Genomic DNA, 8,103 nt, shown 5'->3' on the forward strand with positions numbered 1-8,103 from the left:
TATGTGTGTTACGACCATTTTACCCCTGTTGATCCATTCCCAAGACTTTATGCGAGTCTAGTGAAAACTGAAGGATTTAGAATCCTTAAGTGAAAGTATTTGACCAATTGTTGACTTTTGGGTAAACGGACCTTTTTCAAAATTTTGTCGACTCCATGAGGTCCGGAGGGTTAATTATGACTTTGTAGGGTGGATGGTTTGGTTTTTGAGGCATATTTGCGTTTTGGGTACTCGGTTGGAAACTTGTTTTATTCCGTTTCGGGGTTGACTCGGTAAATTAGGCGTCTGTTGTAAATTCGGAGGCCACGGGTGAATTCGTGGCACTTTTTTATGTGCGTGCATATCTGGTTTTTGTATGTGGGGCCTCAATTAGATGTCAAGATTTCGGAATAAACTTGTGAAAATCAATTTTTTTTGCTGTTTCTAGTGTGACCCCCATGGCCAGTAACAGGCATTTAATGAGTTTCCACCATGGTGGATGGTTTGTCGCCACGGTGGGACAGCCATGGCGATCTTTATGATCATCGTGGCAAAATAAGTGGATCAGATTCCCATTTTATCTTCCTAAGTTCGAGTCACTTTTCCAAAAACTCCTAAAACCTATCCTAAGAGCTTAGGGAGGCGATTATTGAAGAACTTGGGGGAATCATCATTAAAGGTAAGTTCTAAAGCATTATCTTGTTCATTTTCCTTTCCCCATTAAGTTCCCATGGTAGTTCAAGTTCTAGAAATGGTGGGCTGAGGACTTAGAATTCTAAATCATGATAGCTTAGCTTGAATTGGTTATTATTGTTTAATTCTCTATTTATATCATCTAGAAGTGTCGGGTAACACCTTCTAGGATGGAATTGTTACATAAATTCATGAATCTATTTTGAGACTTAGGGGTTTACCCAAATTTAGGGGTTTTGACTAAATTATGAATTTGAAAGGTCTAAAGTGATTAAAAACCCATGGTTATGGGGATTATGATTGTTGGTACCAAGGGTAGGGTTAATTCACCCTTAATTTCCAATTTTATGCATTTGATTCATTAGGGGTAATTTGGGTAGTTTTTCCCAAATCTATTATTCTTCCAATTAGTTGGTGTGTTTCTTACTTAGCATTATTATTGCTAGACTTTGAACTTTCGAAGGCTTTATGTAACGGGAAGGCTCTGTAGGAGTAGCTCATGGTTCTAGTTCTGCTTTGAGGTAGGTTACTGCTTACTTGAGTTAGATTTTAATTAGTATATTGTATATATAGTAAAATTGATGTGAGAAAGCGTGATTAGCCTTTCGGGCATAAAATCCGGTTGGATATTAGCTAGGTTGGTATGGCTTCTGATTATGTGGGCTTGTCGCCATTACTTTTTATATTGAACCATGAGGTGTATTTGCTGTGTTATATATATATATATATATATATATATGTACTTGAGATTTGTTAAGATTTATGACATTGTGACTTGCACTTCCTTGGCATTGACATTATTGATTGATCATGCTGATATTGGAGTGGTGTTTTATATAGGTTCTGGACTTGAACCATATTCTGAGATCCATTGTGGTATACAGTCATATATATAAGGCACATTTGACAGGGGGTGAGGATGTGGCCTAGTTGTGGCTCGTGATTCAAGGTCAATTCCGGAGTGAGTGGTACATGGACACCATGGGTCCCCCGCGGGTCATGACTATCGTGCAAACAAGGCATTTAGCATGTGTGTATGGTTGAGATACTTATCATTGATTTCATTGCATTGGATATTTTCTTATTCATATGATTCATTGTTGATCAGTATTGCTGTTGTTTCGGTTGTGTTGTTATGCCTATCTGTTTATGTTGCTGGTGTTACGAATGTATGTATGATAGTAATCTTAGTCAGCCTATGATATATTTCGGTAGATAGTGTTTGTACTGATACTACCTTGCTGCACTTTTTCTGAGTGCAGATTGTGTGCCAGGGATGTCTTCTAGACCTCACATCTCGCCCAAGGCTACTTCCTGCCAGATCTGAGGGTGAGCCCCTATCTATGCCATGCCGCCTGAAGATCTCTCCTTATTGTTGTCTATTTCATTTCTAGACATTTATGTTATTTTCAGACATTTATGTACTTCTTAGACATCTTTATGATTAGAGTCCTTGTACGATGACTTTCAGATTTTAGGGTTGTAATAAGTAGTATTCCGCACTTTCTATCTATGGTATGACTTAGGTTTATATTTATTGGTTATGTTGTTATTTAAGTTGTAATTGATTAAATGGTTGATTAATTGATTAAGGGGATGGTTCGCCCACCCGGGGGGTTAGTGTGGGTGCCATCATGTCGGGTTGGGTCGTGATAAATCAACACATAGGTCTAAATATATAAGCAAGAACTATCTGAATGTTGCCATACAAGGCTCATAATTTCAAAAGGAATACTGTCTGGAAATAGATGACAAGGATACTATGAATGGAAATGTGGGTTGCAGATCTGGCAGTAGCTCACCCTAAGTCTCCAACAACACCGTTTCGGGAAACACTCTCGAGGATCAGAAATAGAACCTGTAACAGACTCTGCACTCAAAAGAAGAGTACAACAAGAGTAGCATCAGTACAAACAATAGGTACTGAGTAAGCATCATAGGCTGACTAAGATTAGTTCACTTATATAAGCATAAAATCAACAAGATAAGAAGATAGACACAGAATACCCAAACCAAGGTCACAGAATATCCCATAACCGAATCACAACCTAAGATGAAACTTCTAAACCACAAGTCTGTCGAGTCTCAATAATCTCAAATGATAATCAGAAAACTAAGTTCTGAACCTAGGCAGAGTCACTACTCCGCAATCTGACCCAGTCCATAATCCAATCTACGCCACCACAATGATATGAACAGACCATACCAAATCGGACGTGAAGAGCCATATGATGAAGCTGAATAAAGTGCAATGTTGTGCAATGCAATGCACTGACCAAATACCTCAAACCTGTACACACATGCTAAAGGCATTGTTCGTTCAATAGTCATGACCCATAAGGGACCCGTGAAGTCCATGTACCCCTCGCTCCAAAATATACCTCGGATCATGAGTCCACTCGCTCCGGAATAGACCTCAAATCACGAGTTCACAAGTAGGCCACATCCTCACCCTCTGTCAAATGTGCCTTGTATATATATATATATATATCACAAGCAAGATGAGTATTCAAAATATGGTTCAAGTCTAGAACCCCAATATGAAACACCAATTCAAAAGTAAGCATGATAAGTTAATTAAATCAAATGCCAATGAAAGTACGAGTCACAATGCCATAAGCTATATCAGGACTTACACAAATCAACTCAACCATGGAATAAATCATACAAACTATCTCAATCAACATAAAGAGTCTATGACACCCTTTACTTCCAAATATAACAAGTACACCTCACAACTAAGTCTTGTGTCACCAAAATGCTCTATTTTCTCATGTATCATCATCAGTACCAAGTTATAATTCGATATCAATATACATGTGAAATTAGAATGTATGCCACGCATGATATCATCATAAGTATACAACACGATTCAGCCCTAATCTCATTATCCTTACTTTCTCCGCTGATAAATGACATAATAAGAGAGAAATGAGTGCAACACGTATAACAACACAACAATTAAGGCAACAAGCCTAATCACAATAATTGGGAAACAAGCCACTCAACCAACCTAATAGAATACCATCCAAAATCAACATAACATGAATACAAATCCGCCATCACTATGCGTAAATAACGGAGACAAGCCCACATAGTTAGAAGTCATACCAACCTAGGTAATATCCAACTAGACCTCATGTCCGAAGACCTAATCATGCTCTCTCCTGTCACTTCTACACAATATATATGTTTCGCTAATCAAAGTATAACTAAGGTAACCTGTAACTTACCTCGAATGTAGAAGAGGAGCCACGAACTACTCCACACAATCCTTCTCTTTCCGAAGTGCCTCAGAAATGATGGTAGTCTAGTAAATAACACCGCAAGTAAGTAAATGACCACGACAACCAACTAATCGAATGGGAAATCAATTCGGGAAAGGTTACTTAAAAGACCCAAAAGGGGGAATTTAACTTACCCATAGTCCTAACAATCATAATCCTTAAATTCATGGGTCTCTAATCACATTAGACCCTTCAATTTCATCAATTAGGCAAAACCCCCAAATTTGGGTGAAACCTAAAGTCTCATAGTTAGATTCTAGACTATCAAGCAATTTAACCCTAGAATGTGTTATTCTACACTTCTAGATGATATAAACAGTAAGTTAATCAACAATAATCAATTTATACTAAGGGTTTCATGATTAGGAGCCTAGGTCTCATCACCCACCACTTTAAGACCTTAAACCACTATGAAAACTCAAAGAAGAAAGGTAAATAAGCAAGATAATGGGTTGGTACTTACCCCCAAAGATGATACCACCAAGTTTCTTCAATATTCGCCTCCCCAAGCTTTTAGAATTTGGTTTTAGAAGTGTTAGACTAATGGTTCGAACTTAGAAATATAAAATGAGTTTCTAGTTTCGTCAATCCGCTACAGTAGTCACCAGGATCGCCATGGCGATCCTGCCGTAGCGGTCAGGCTTTCAACTATAGCGAAAATCATTAAAGGCCATCCCTCACTGTGGCGGCTAGGACTGCGCCATAGCGGTCCCGCTATGGCGGTCAAACTATATAACGACCCATTTTGTCGTTATAATACTATTAACCCTGTTGACCCTATCCCGAGGTCATCGGGCAAGTTCTAATGTGACTTTTGAAAGTTTGAGCCTTAAAGTGAGATATGTTTGGCTCAAAGTTGACTTTTGGGTAAACAAACCTTTTTAGAAATTTCATCAATTTTGAGAGGTCCGAATGATTGTTTATAACTTGGCAGTATGTTCGATTAGGTTCCCAATACATTTGGGAGAATTTTTGGACTTGGGTTGGAAACTTGGCTTTAGGCTATTGGGGGTTAACTAGGTCAAATAGACCTCCGTTAGGAAATCTGAGGCCACAGGTGCGTTCGTAATGCATTTCTATGTGTATTAGCATGCTTGTTTTGTATGTGTGGGGTCTCGGGTTATATTCAAATTTCAGGTTGAGATTGGTCAAAACCAGAACTTTCTGATATCTGGTGTAGGCACTACAACGACACTATAAACCGCGTAGTGGTCCCGCTATAGCGCTAGGTAGACGGCCATAGCGGACTGAGGTGTTTTGGTGACTAGCCGCCGTAGCGATATACTTGCCGTTATAACGACCTGTGTATTTATGTGATGGCCGCTGTAGCGGGCCATATGGGTGCCATAGTGAGTGCGCCACTGTGGCTCCCATGACCATTGCAGCCGTTGTCGGGCAGTGCTCTAATATTTCCTAAGTTAAAAACCTTTAAACCCCTTGTCATTTCATTTCATCCTCTTCTAAGCATACTTGGGTGATTTTGAGAACTTTCGGACTGAATCTTCATAGAGGTAAGATCCTTAGCCTTAGAATTCATTACTTTCCTTTCTTAATCATTAATCATGCTAGAATCAAATAGGAAAAGTGGGTTTTTATGAGAAATTCTTAAAATGATTTTAAACTTCCTAAGTAGAAATTGTTGATGAAATTGGGTAGTATAACCCTAGAACCTGATATATTCATTGTTGTTAAGCTTATATCTTCCATTATTAGAAGTCAATTTATGGATTGAAAAGTTAGGGTTCATACCCAAATTTAGGGGTTTCGCTTAAAATTCAAATTTAGCTTAATATTGAGTTAATCATGCAATGGATTAGTGGGTTTTGATCACCTAGACTTGAATAGCATATTCCACCTTAGAATTTCCAGTTTTACCGTTGTAGGCTCGTTTTCCCACCTTCCATAGGTTGGATTGGACCTAATTTAGAAACTTAGCAATATGGGTATTGTTCTTCATGATTTCTAATCTAGATTACATTTATAACTAGACATTGAGTATTTGGAGACGTGCCAAAAGGGAAAGGCAAAGGTATGGTTGTTCGTGGCTCTTGTTCAGCTTTCCAGGTAGGTTACGACTTATCTTATGGTTAGACTTCAGTTAGTAAAGCATATGTAGAGTTGTTGATTGTTGGAGACAACATGTTACACCTTCGGGTATGAAGCTGGGATGGAATTCTTAGGTTGGTGTTGTTGTTTGGGGCTTGTCGCCTTGTTATGTTATATTTGGTATTGTGGCCTTATGCGTTCGAGCTTGTGGCCTATTAGGATGGAATCATGCTTAGCGATTATTGTATGATTTGAAAGATTGCATGTGTTATTGGGGACTTGTTGGAAAAGGAAAGATAATGAGACTAGGCTTGGTTAGTGATGTATGCATATGATAATACTCGGATGGAAACTTGTCTGATTAATTAATGTGATGAGGATATCAAGCATGGCATACACTCTCATTTCATACGTATATTGATATTACATTACGGCTTGATGCTTCTTGTAGATCACTAGACTTGTATGTTATGCCATGACGTAATTGTAATGTAGCTGCATCTCGCTTATCTTGGCATGCTCATGTATAAAGGAAAAGACTTAATGTGATACTGATATTATGATAAGTGTCCTTGTGTGGCACGACTAGAAACAAATATCTTACATCTGATATTCTCATCGCATGACAAACAATCTCACATCCATGATATATTGTTGTGATCCTGATATTGGTATGACAGTGATAAATGAGAAGGGGAGTAATTATGATTCATATGACATTACTATATCGCGTAGCCATCTCTATGCTATGTGATATGGAGTGACTTGCGGGGAGTTCGATGGAAGAGTCATTCTAAGCTGTGTGATACGAAATTACTGGTACTTGTACTTCGCGGGTCCCCTATGGGTCACGACTGTCAGAGTGTAGACATCGTCCGCCCGGACCATGTGTGTATCATTGCATTGCATTGCATCCATATTTCATTCACTCATACATCTGAATTCTTGTTGTGGTTATTTAATGTATTTGTATAGTGTTTGTAAATATTGACTTATGTTTGGTTATTGATTTGAGATCGACGTATGTCTGATTAACATATGCTTGGGAGTTAATGGATTCGAGGATTAAAGACTTTTTCCTAGGTCAAGACTTGAGGTTTCGGATAATATTGTTGGCAGTACTAGAGTTTTTTATTATTCTAAGGAATTGTGGTAACCTTGACAAGACTTGGGCTTAGATGCTTCACTATAAGCCGATATAATTCAATGAGGGTTTCTTGGAGGTTACGGTACTTGAGCTGTTATTCTTGGATATGTGTTTATGATTTATACTTGATTGTGAGCATGTCTATTCTTCAGTCTCTTCCTTTATATATGTTAACTAACTATTGTCAGCCTATGATTCTTACTCAGTACGTGTTGTTGTACTGATGCTACCTTGTTGCACTCCTTTTCAGGGTGTAGAGTTTGAGACAGGTTCCGCTTCTACTTCTCGAGGCTGAGTTCCGAGGCTTGGCTTACGAGTATCCAGGGTGAGCATCTGATGAGTCGCTGCCCAGAGGCTCATATATCCTGTCTTTATATTCCATCATTCAAACAACTTTTATTTGACTTTCAAACTTGTGTATTAGACATTCTTGTAGTTGCACTAGTACGAGTCAGACCAGTTCCTTAGGGATTGTAATGTTTGCCGCACTTATTCTCTTTTAAATAATATTGAGATTTATTGTTATTTGCATTGGACTACCGCAGTTATAGTTATATGCTAGTTAAGGAAAGGGTTCGCCTACCGAGGTGGGGAGTGGTAGGTGTCACGCGACTTAGTCAAATTGGGTCGTGATAGACCATCTGCCGTGGCGGAATCAAACAAATTCCATGCCACCGCTATGGCGGTCAAAACCCCGGTATGGCGGTCCCACTACAGCGGTACCAAGCCTACCGTGGCAGTCACACCAGAACCAGCAAAAATCTGGTTTTTCGCAAGTCTTTCCCGGAATTCCAACATCAATCTGAGGCCTCCCATACACAAACTAGATATGCACACACACATAAAAACACGCTACGAACTCACCCGTGGACTCGGATTTTCCAATGAAAGTCTAATTTACCTAGTCAACCCCCAAACGGATAAAATCAAGTTTCCAACCAAGTACCCAAA

Source organism: Lycium barbarum, chromosome 6, assembly GCF_019175385.1.
Source record: "Lycium barbarum isolate Lr01 chromosome 6, ASM1917538v2, whole genome shotgun sequence".
Taxonomy (NCBI): domain Eukaryota; kingdom Viridiplantae; phylum Streptophyta; class Magnoliopsida; order Solanales; family Solanaceae; genus Lycium; species Lycium barbarum.